The 11874-nt window shown below is 45.7% G+C and overlaps 1 non-coding gene across 1 annotated transcript; it reads left to right on the top strand.

Annotated features, from left to right (window-relative positions):
• The first annotated feature begins 4423 nt into the window (after nucleotides 1-4423).
• Nucleotides 4424-4496, top strand: Trnav-aac (transfer RNA valine (anticodon AAC)). The gene has a single exon. It is a non-coding gene; the product is annotated as a tRNA-Val (tRNA).
• Nucleotides 4497-11874: the final 7378 nt, after the last annotated feature.

Below are 11874 nucleotides of genomic sequence, written 5' to 3'. Positions count from 1 at the left end.
ATTGTTTGTCTGGGTACAAACAGCCCTATCGATTCTGCGAGTGCATTAACGCTTACTGTAAATAGACTCCGATTTTTCTTCTTTTTACCGCATTCCAACCACATTGATTTTCCTATACCTGATGCCCCTTCAATGTACATGCCATGCCATCCAAGGAGCACGCCAATTACGCCACGTGCGTCCGTTATGATGCGCCGGCGTACTTTGGCCTGCTGTACTTCTCCGTCTTTATCATCTTGTGCACGTATGTGTCGTCAGCACGGGAAGAGGTCGTCGCATTTCAATCAGCGACGGATCAGTAGCTCCTCTTCTTTGATGGTCAAACTTGCGTAGTCCATGAGGAAGGGCCTTGTTCAGGGAGAGCGAAAACAATAAGAAAAATGAGAGAAAGTGACGACAGATTGGAAACGTGTACGTTTTGGATGAGCGATGATTGTTTCGAGCGTCATACGTTTTCCTTCCTCAAAGTTTCGAGCACCCGTCCTGTGACTTCTTCAGTTTCTTTTAATCTGTATTTCTTTTTATTTTCGTGTACTGCTTTCCTTCCCTTTTCGCGCCAATTTTCCATTCGGGTTGTTTTGGGTTTGGTCTCCAGTACGACTGAGGGCTGGCATTGTTCGCTCTTATTCTCGCATGGCTGCTTTCCGTGCATGGTGGCGTGAGGCGGCACATTCATCGGCATCAATGTGGTACTGGGCTGACGCCCGCCGTAATATGCAAATAACGCAACTCTTTAGGTATTGGCTTTTTGTATATTGCGAATAGCATGTTATTAAGAAATGAAGCTATATCGGAAGCGTCTCTCAAGCTACATGCGCTCCGCTTAGAGGCAGTATCAGGCTCTACGAAGCTTTCGAAACCCGGGAGAAGCTCCAGATTACGGCAGCTGGCACGCGCTCACATTAGGCGCATACGTGACCGATCAGCCCTGATTACAGACACGCAGAGCAACGTCCACCAGCTAGGCACAGGTTGCTCGAACCAACTTTTTACGGGTGACAACGTGTAATTGATGGTCCCGCTAACATAGGCCATGCCTGGCGTTTCATAAAACAGTGGAGGTCTGGGCTTTCTCTCAGGCTTCCACTGTTATGGCTCGTTCACACTGAGGCATATACGGCATCTCGAGTGGCGGGGCAACTGCTGCTACTGAAATGCCGCGTCTTTCACATTGCTCGTCCTTCGCACCGCCGAAGCTGCTGCCAGCTCTCGAAAAAAGAGAGCGCGCGACATTTAACAATTAGCGCGACCTGCCGAGTGTGCATGCAGCAACTTACACGCCCGCGCCAAGCTTATACTTGCTCACTTTATTTATTATTTTAGTTTTTTTTGTTCAGTTTTCTTCGCTCGCGTCGAGGTTGCACGTTGACAGGTCCACGGGCCGGGACGGGCTCGGGCACGGCATCTTCTTTTTGACGCGGGCCCGGGCCGGGCTCGGACTTTCTGGTGGTGTGATGTAACATGCAACGAGTTATCCTCGCTCGTCTCGACCCTGAAAAACATGTCTTTTTCGGTCTCGGACCGGGTTCGGGCGGGTTTCGAACCGGGCTCGGTCCGGGCTCGGGCCTAAGGTAAAGGGGTGGCGGGCCGGGCCGGGCTGGTAACGTAGATTATTTTCCGGGCCCAGGCCGGGCCCGGGTTTTGTCATAAAACTTTTGGTCGAGCTGTGCGTTTTATTATGTGCGTCTTGGTCGAGCTGCCCAACAGCTCGACCATAAGTTTTGCCCGCCAAAAGTTTTGTCATAAAACTTTTGGCGAGCAGCCCAACATAAAAACGGGCACGGGCCGGGCCCGGGCTGACAAAATCGGCCCGTGCAGTGCTATAGGCATGCGGCGTTTGGTTTGAAATTTCAGCTGTTTTCGCGGGCGCGCCGCATTGTAATACTTTGACGACACGATTCCCAGCGCGGGATGTACACGCTGCGCTTGTGTGCTTAAAACGGTCAAACCTGGTCAGGGGCCCTTTAGTATGCTCCCAATTACCTACTGAATATAAACTTTGGTGTATCACAGCGTGTTTTCTGGTTATTGGGAAACGTACGGCCGCGTGAAACTTTCGAACGTTTTCTTAATAAATGTTTTGCGAAAGCTGTATTTAACTTCGCACGCCCATTTGTCATAGTGGTCAGCCCAGTACTAGTAAGATTAATTTTGGGGGAATTTGTAATTACGCCAGGGCAGCGGTCCATATATTGCGCTGCTAGTAAAACACCCCTATAACGCTCCAGAGCACTTGCATACATAATTTATTGCAAAGACCGCAATAAACCGACACAACTTGAGTTTGGCCTACATAAGGTTAGCCTTATTTTCAGCAAATATAAACAACGTGCCTTGTTTAGTTCACCGAGGACATCAGGGAAAAGAATTCCGAATTTCGTATGACACATGAAAGAGAAGAACCGAGGGTTCAGTAATTATTTGCAACGCTTCAACTAAAGCCAAGAGCCGGTTCCCCAATTCGCCCAACTATGTTAATCCGACATAATGTGGCGCAAGTAGTACACTGCTAAAGCACGTATTTTCTACAGTGGGTCCTTTGCAGTCTTCTTTTTTAAGCACCAGAACTCCCGATTATGTGCTATGCAAGGTTGACGTTCTTTCTGTCTCCTTCTGTTTCCACAGGTTTTATACATTACGCCACAGTATACACCAGTTTAAAAATATATATTTCGTCGCTCGCATGTTTCCTATTTCAACGAAATACACGTACCGTACCTTGCATATTTGACCGAGAAGGCCGGAAAAAAGCAAGTCCATGCCTTGTATAAAGCGTAAAAATTGGGGGAAGATGCAGTGTTCAGTAATTATTTTCGAAATACGTAATTAACCTAAACACTTCACAGCTTCGGTACACGTCAGCCATATATAGTGGGGCCCCCATTTGATTGAAATACGAGATCTCGGCCATTTTCGGTCATCCCGGAGACGCGGGGAAACTTTTTAAGCGCCTCATATTAAACGCCTCTAAACTGGCCGGAAACGAAGGTTTAGCAATTTTTATTTTTACTAGTAACTGACCCATATATAATGAAATAACTAAGCACTACTATCTAGGACGCAGGCAATTGCCATTGCCACACTCAAAGCTAAACAGGGCTCAGGCAGTCTCGCTGCGCTTATTGCAAACGGGTACATACCCCACGCCGTACCACATTAACAAAATATATCCAGAGAGGGAGATTAGGATGGAATGTAATGATTGTCATGGCATCATTGAAATCAAACGTATGCTCGCGGGGTGCCCCGCAACTCTTCCCAGCCTCCTGGAAGAATGGACTCGATGGCAAAAAAGAATACAAAGCCCATTGCTTCAAGACCAACTAAGGGCTGTCCAGAGGGCCCGTGATGTCGATGAAGGGCTTGGCCTGAGAGTGCCAACGTGGGAGCGGCCCGCCACGGCTTAAGTCGAGCCTCCGGACCTCTTTAAATAAAGTTTACACACACACATACACACACACTGACCCCTAGACTTCATGTTTGCCAGCATATTGCCCCTAGTACTTCCCACATTTCCTCAAGTGATGAACTTCGTGAGTGATATAGATGTTTTTCAGAAAAACTTGAAAGTTAGCGTATACTTTCTTGGGCTCTTTTATAGCAGCTTCACTGTAGAAAAAAGAAACGATAGCGGTTGCATTGTGCAGTACAGTGGAAAAAGAAGAGAGGAATCGCAGAAACCCAGCACTTTATACTGAGCCTCACACATGAGTGAGGTTAAACAGAGAAAAAGTAACAGGTTGCGGTCTTGATACATATGCATACCTGCCAACTCTCTCCAATTTTTCCTATAGTGTACGAATGTGGGCTCGTTCTAGTATTTTACAAATGTTTTGTTAAGTTTTACGAAAAATATACTCTTTTTGCGGAAACGTGTTTAAAAATGTGCCGAATAATGGGGTGGCGCATATAACCTGTATGTGCCACTCTCGTGGCCTCCAAGTTCGGCTGGTTACGATTCGAGCAAATTTTTTCAAACATGTTCCTGGAAGTGGCAGAATCGCCAACAGCAATTACGCTCAAAGAAGCCATGGCTATCTAAACACAATGCGTTTTTTTTTTTTTCAGTCTCTGCTGTTTCTATAGCTTCCCGCTAAATAAAGTGCGCGTGTGTCCCACAAAAATTGCGCGTTCAGGGTAAACTGTTAGGTATTCGATGGGCGCCTTGGTGAGAGGCTTGCAATTTTTTTTTTACCAAATGGCTCCAAATCAACGAAGCGCCGAGTGCTTCTAAATGACGATAATAAAGAAAAACCAATTTGTTGGAGCTGCGCGCAAGCCAACCCACGCCTTCTCGCGTAGCGGTCAATTCTCTAGCGTGCCGCAACCAACCCTGCCCGAAGCGGTGCAACCGATCGCGGAAGCAGGCCAACTTCGAAGAACTGATCCATCAACAGCCTCCTCGCCGCTTTGTCAGGCAGTTGTGCTTGTGGTGTAGTGGTTATCACATCCGCCTAACACGCGGAAGGTCCCAGGTTCGATCCCTGGCAGGCACACACTTCTTTTTTTTTTGTGGTAGGGAGAGTTATTTAGTTGAAATTGTTATTTTCCTTGCTTGCATAACGTTTGCTTCCATTTGTATATACGAAATAGCTTAACGCGTCTACTCCCACACTTGACAAATTTTCCCGAAAAGAGCATGTATTGCTGTTTTCGCGTTTCCGTGCACTCTTTAAGAATTAAGGAAGTTCGCTGTACATACAGCACTGCTCTATATACAGTTGAGAACGCATAGCTTCGTGAATATACCGGGTGTTTTATTTTAATGTTAAGAGAATCAAAATCAGAATAATAAAAAATCACCTGTGGCATTTGGCACAAACATACTTATTTTGTTATTTTGTTATGTTGGAATAACACCAACATTATACTAATCTATAAGAAAGGTGACGTTAAAGAATTGAAGAATTATAGACCCATTGGCTTGCTTTCAGTATTGTACAAAATATTCGCCAAGATAATTTCCAATAGAATCCGGGCAGTACTTGACTTCAGCCAACCAAGAGAACAGGCTGGCTACGGGAAGGGATATTCTACGATGGATCACATCCATGTCATCAATCAGGTAATAGATAAATCTCCGGAGTACAATCAACCTTTCTTTATGGCTTTCATAAATTATGCAAAAGCATTTGATTCGGTACAGATACCAGCACTCATAGAGGCATTGCGTAATCAAGGAGTACAGGAGGCATACGTGAATATCTCGGCAAATATCTACAAGGATTACACAGCAACCATATGGTTCTCCCCAATAAAATTAGGAAGTTACCTATCATAAAAGGGGTCAGGCAAGGAGACACAATCTCTTCAAAGCTATTCACTGCATGCTTAGAAGAAGTATTCAAGCTCTTAGACTGGGAAGGCTTAGGAGTGAGGATCTACGGCGAATATCTCAGCAACCTTCAGTTTGGAGATGACATTGTCCTATTCGGCAACAATGGGGACGAATTACAGCAAATGATTGAGGACCTTAATCGAGAAAATGAAAGAGTGGGGTTGAAGATTAATATGCAGAAGACAAAGATAATGTTCAATAGCCTGGCAAGGGAACAAGAATTCAGGATTGCCAGTCAGCTTCTAGAGTCTATAAAGGAGTACGTTATCTAGGTTAATTAGTCACAGGGGACCCTGATCACGAGAAGGAAATTTACAGAAGAATAAAATTGGGTTGGAGTGAATACGGCAGGCATTGCCAAATCCTGATTGGGAACTTACCACTGTCATTGAAAAGAAAAGTGTACAATCACTGCAATCTCCCGGTGCTAACATATGGGGCAGAAAACTTGGAGGTTAACAAAGAAGCTCGAGAACCAGTTAAGGACTACACAAAGAGCGATGGAAAGAACAATCTTAGGCCTAACAATAAAAGACAGGAATAGAGCGGTGTGGATCGGTGAGCAAACGGGCATAGCCGATATTCTAGTTCACATTAAGAGGAAGAAATGGAGCTGGGCAGGACATGTAATGCGTAGGATGGATAACCGGTTCATCATTAGAGTTATAGAAGGGATACCAAGAGAATGTAAGCGCAATAACGGACGGCAGAAAACTAGGTGGGGTAACGAAGTTAGTAAATTTTGCAGGCGCAAGTTGGAATAAGCTAGCGCAAGACAGGGGTACTTGGAGATCGCAGGGAGAGGCCTTCGCCCTGCAGTGAACATTACTATAGGCTGATGATGATGATGATGATCATGATGATCCAATGGGTACAATCTCCAGAAAGCTTCGGTTTTAGATGAGCCACCCGGATCCTCTTGTACCTAATATCCGGAGTACCGGGGCACAACCATGCAAGGTTATGAGTGTCCTCCGTAGAAACATGACACGTTCGAGGGTTGCCATTTATAAATACCCGGGCCCAAGGGATAGCAAGTGCCAGGGCTAGCCCTACCCGAAGCCTCCAAGGACAAACCTCATTCACCCAGGTAATGTTGATTCGCGCCACTTTCCTTTCGCTAACAGTATTTATCTCGTATTTTCCTTACCTATTAAGCGGTTTTATGTAGTTATAGCGAAATGAAAATAATAATAATCATCGCGAAATCAGCGCACGCGCCTAAATTTACGTGCGTGAAGCGAAGGTTTTGTGCAGTGGTCACTTATGTAGATGCTATATACTCGTACATCTATATTGTCTTTATTGAATCCTAAGAAAAGTGTAATCTCATGCAATGTTTATGTTTATTGACCCCGTGACCACAACATTATAGTCACGTAAGGCTTAAGCTTATGCACTACGCTGTTCCCAAACTATGCGAACTCGTAAATAATTCATTTGGATGCATGCGGTGATACGTTGACACAGCGATGTCACAAAGACGAAGGCGATGTTTAATGCTTGTCTGATGTTTCTTTTCTTCCTGTCCTTCTTTTCCTCCTCTTCCTCTGCTTCGTTGTGGAGGAGAGGTGTTCGCAGAGAAAGATAAAAAAGAGAGCAGGAATGTTAATCAGTCAAGAGTCCAACCTGACTCTCGACTGTTTAACATTCCTGCCCTCTTTTTTCTAGTCCAGTCCAGTCCAGTTGGATACCCTGCGCCAGGGGCAGGGAGGAGGGGAATATAAAGGAGAGATAAAGAGGGGAAGAGAGACGTTCACGGGCAGCATTAAGGACTCAAAGGAGCTCGTACAAGCTAGACGTTCTTAGAAAGCACAAAAGTGCCTTCACTGCCTTCTGAACCAATGATCGGTAGAGATGCTGTTCTAGTATTGTATGTTCACTAAGAGGACGTTCATCTAGTTTCCTGAATATGTTGGACATAGATTGCTTTGTGCTTCGAATCGAGGACAGTGACACAATAGGTGGTCAGTGTTCTCGCAGCCGTAGACACTGACTGTCAGCCATTCCAATTAGTTCAGAATAAGCTTTCGTGAAGGCAACGCCCAACCACTACCGTCACAGAAGAGACGCTTCGCGTCGGTGCACTCCGGCCGGAGGTCCGAGTCGCAGCGAAGGGTTGAGTCCGTGCAGTCTGGTGCACCTTGTATGTGCGGTATTCTACTCAGCTAACGAGAGTGCATGGGCGTGCTAGAATCCGAACCTGTCTCGCTGTGTCTGTCCTTGAGAAAGTGTAGCGCCCACCGACGCCTCAACGCGGTGACGTTAAGGTCGGCGCTCTCAGCCGGCGCCTTGGTGCCGGATGCGAAAGAGGAGAAAAATTAAAATGGACAGGGCGTTCTCGATGCGCAAGCAGGGTATGGGTAGTTCTGTTCTAGAAGCCTGCCACACTGGTCTCCTTTTCTAGGCATTCCGCTGCGACCCCTCCCCCCCGGTTGACCAAAAGAGGAATGGAGAGGCCGCGGTCTTCTTGCTTTGACGTCCGAGCTGCCTTATCTGAGTCATCATTTCCAATGATACTGCAAAGACCTGCCTAGTATCCACTGAAAAGAGATACCATGGCCTCTTTCTCTCAATTGATGTTCCACGATTTTGCACGTCAGTTGATCGTGCGTTCCATAGCAGAGAATACAGCTGCATACACTGTAAGACAGGCCTTGAGTCGCAGAAGACTGCCCACTTTCTTGGACTCTGTATTAATCGCATGAAGCGCACCGTGGAGAGCCACGAGCTCTGCAGCTGTAGACGTAGTGATATGGGAAGTCTTGAACCGTTGGGTTATTCCCCTTGTTGGTATAACTACAGTGCAATCGGAACTGGTTGATGTAGTTGAGCCATCGGTATACAAGTGTGTGCAGTGGTGATGCAGAACTATCGATAGTACTATCGATATTAGTCACTATTGATTTATCTATGGTAAAAAAAACATCGATAGGGCTATTGATAGTAATTTCGATAGTACTATCGATAGTATGAAATCAACCTCGCGAACTCATTGCAGCATAAACTTGGTTCCCCGAATGCGTGGTATATGGTGGTGGTGGTAACTATGACAGGACTCTTCATTATCACAGTGTACCCGTTCCCGAGCTCTGTAGATCTCCCTACGTACAGTTGCTGGATAAAGTGTCAGTGTCGCAAATGTCCTTGTCGTGCTGGCAACAGAGACCCGGCACGCACGGTTTGGCGTGCCTGCTTCTGAGATGAATTCAAGTGGAAGTATTACTTCACCACGTATGCTTGCTGGGTTTCAGGGTGAGTGCTTGAACTGAATCTAAACTGCATAGACATGTAACGTCCTGGTGAAAAGAAGAAGAGAAAGTGAAGAGAGAGAAGAAGAAGAAGAGGATTGAATGAAATCAGTAAACGGTTGATCAGTCTCGGATCCTTTATTTTACATTTGGCGCAGCCGACAGGATGTGGATAGAAGTACGAGTTGGTACTACTACAGCGGGACAACCGTACGTCACGTCATACCAAGCCGAAGATGAAGAACAAGTCGAAGTCCAAGAGACAGCGACGTCACCGAGCCTGCTCCAGTTCATCGCAAGTAAGGCTAAAGTCACCGAGGCAGATCTCGTCAGCCGAGGTACGTGGAAGATTAATATCAAAATGTCCGACTACGAAAAGCACTTCAGACAGTTATCAAGTAACAAGCCCTTTCAAAATGATAATAGCCAGGACATTGCTATGCTTATGGAGCGGATGTTGAAAGTGCAGGCGTCTCAAATTGAGCAACATGGACAATTGCTTGCTATGCTAACAGAGACTCTGCGCGCTAACAATGGTCCCAAAGCTGAATTAGTGAAGCCGGACATGTTCGATGGGACGACAGCGTCGGCAACCACTTGGTTGAAGTTCTTTGAATATGCTTGTGAAAAGAACTGCTGGTTGACGTCACAGGATAAAGTGCAAAATATGAGACTATTTCTTGTACACAATGCCAAGAAATGGTATGAGCTCCGCATAACAGACCATCCGGACGACGCCTGGGATCACTGGAGAGCAAGTTTTATCTCGGCTTTTGATCAGAACCCGGTCGACCGATGGTACAAAGCTATATTTTTCAAACAACGCTCAAGTTCACTAATTGACTATTTCTACGAGAAGAGACGGCTGTTGCTGTTAGCAGATCCTACTTTGCCTGAGTCGTCTATTGTACCGTTAGTCATCCACGGTATGACAAAGGAATGCCAAAGGCAAGTGCAAATAAGGTCGCCTAAGACAGTTGAAGACCTACTGGGGTGTCTTAAGGACGTTTACCATGAAGCCCCTGGGCCCGTTGCGCAGCACAATTGGATTCATCCAGCCAGGGTTCATCCGGATAATACAGCGACAGCAATGACAGCATCTACCAGAAGCGCAGCTTCTGACTATTTCCCTAGCAACCGAGACGTCAAGGAGACAAAAAGCGAATAAACGTGGGTGCACAGCCCCACCCGTGTAACCAAAACGAGGCTGTCTACTTGATTCGATCAAACGTTTTACAAACGGCACTGCTTATTAACGGAAAAGAAGTAAGTGCCCTAGTCGACACAGGAGCTTCAGTAAGTCTGATTAATCAAACCATGGTAAACGCAGATGACGTGCGACAAGGTAAAATGGTAACGGTTAAGAGCTACGATGGATCACCTCGAACACTGCACACTTGGACAAGAGTCAGTATACATTTGGCTGGGGAGGACTTCACAGTAGAAGCGCTGGTTATGCGTGATGTCGAATTCTTGTTTATACTGTCAAGACCCGACATGAAGAAGCTACGAATGAACATTTCTTGGAAAGATGAAGTGACTTTAGACTCCCTGGTTTCAAATGTCCAGACACCGCCACAGATGAGGACTGCCAAATGCGCTAATGATATATGGACAATTTTTCCCGAACTTATATGCCTCGATACACATCCACCTGCAGCTTCTGTACCCGAAGTGCCTTTTGAACTCCGCGGTACGACTATTGTACGGAAGAGAGCCTACAGGATTTCTCATGAAAAGAAAGTATGGCTGAAACAAGAGCTGCAACAAATTCTGAACGCTGGAATAATAAGGCCCTCAACGTCACCTTTTGCGTCTCCTATAACTATTGTTCCCAAAGAAGATGGTTCACTGCGACTTTGTACTGATTATCGGAAAATCAACACCCAAACAGAACTGTATCCATTCCCTATGCCTTTGATTGACGACATCATTAATGATACTGTAGGATGCCAATGGTTCTCACGAATCGATTTGTGCAAAGGTTACTGGCAGGTACCTCTCCAGGAAAAATCAAAGAAGTACACGGCATTTATAACACCATTTGATATATATGAATACAACCGTCTGCCATTCGGTAGGAAGAACTCGGGTGCTTGGTTTCAGCGCATGGTGAACGGGGTACTTAAAGATTTCATCGGAGATTTCTGCAATGTTTATGTCGATGACATCATTATTTACTCCCGTACCGAGGAAGAGCACTGTTCCCACGTCTCTCAAATACTAGAAGTGTTGAGCAAATCACAACTTAAAATAAACAAGAAGAAAAGTGAATTCTTTCAGAGAAAGGTGGTGTTCCTTGGCAGAGTCCTGGACGGCTTCACGAAGACGACAAAGGAACAGTCCATCCAACGAATCAAGGAAATGCGTAAGCCCTACGATGTTCACTCCCTGCGTGTATTCTTGGGATTGGCAGGACATTTTCGGGCGTTCATTAAAGACTTTGCGGCGATATCCAGGTGTCTTACAAGGCTCACTCAAAAGGAAGTTCCCTTTGTGTGGAGCGACGAGTGCGACCGTGCATATGAAGAACTGGTGCGCGCAATATCTTCAGATCCAATCTTGATATTACCTGATTTCGGCAAACCCTTCGAACTCTGCACTGACGCGTCCAATTATGGCACAGGAGCAGTGTTATACCAACGAGATTCCAGCCAAGACAGAAGCCACCAGTTAAAGGTCATTGGCTATTACTCCTACACCTTTTCAAAAGCGGAAGTAAATTACACCACCACGGAAAAGGAGGCCCTAGCAGTAGTGCTAGCGTTACGATACTTCAGGAGTTATTTGGAGGGCCGTCGGTTCAAGCTTTTCACGGACAATCAGGCTTTGACATACCTTCTGAGCCTTACACAACCGAAGGGAAGAATTATTTACAATTATTACCAAGAATTATTTTACAAGACATAAAAGCAAGGAACGAGCACGTGGCCCTTGACACAGCAGTTGCGCACTATGATTTGTTCCGCAGCATACCACTCCAGCGCTCTAAACAAGTCTGCTCAGGAATGTACATACGTATGTACATACAAGGACGCACCGACTGCACTATAGATGGTAGCACTATCGATAGTAGTATCGATAATACAATCGATAGTATTTTTACACTCTCGATAGTTTCAAAAAAGCTATCGATGCTATGGATAGTCAATTTACCGCTAGTTTTGCATCACTTGTGTGCAGTCGCTGTATTTCTAGTACAAGAGGAGTAAACTAAGTTGCGTGAGTGCAGAAGACGGTAAGTCCGACTTCTTCTCAAGTCGAGGGATTCTGAGGTTTACTTGA

The sequence above is a fragment of the Dermacentor silvarum genome, chromosome 4 (genome assembly GCF_013339745.2).
Source record: "Dermacentor silvarum isolate Dsil-2018 chromosome 4, BIME_Dsil_1.4, whole genome shotgun sequence".
NCBI lineage: Eukaryota > Metazoa > Arthropoda > Arachnida > Ixodida > Ixodidae > Dermacentor > Dermacentor silvarum.
This window is presented reverse-complemented; position numbering and strand designations above follow the sequence as displayed.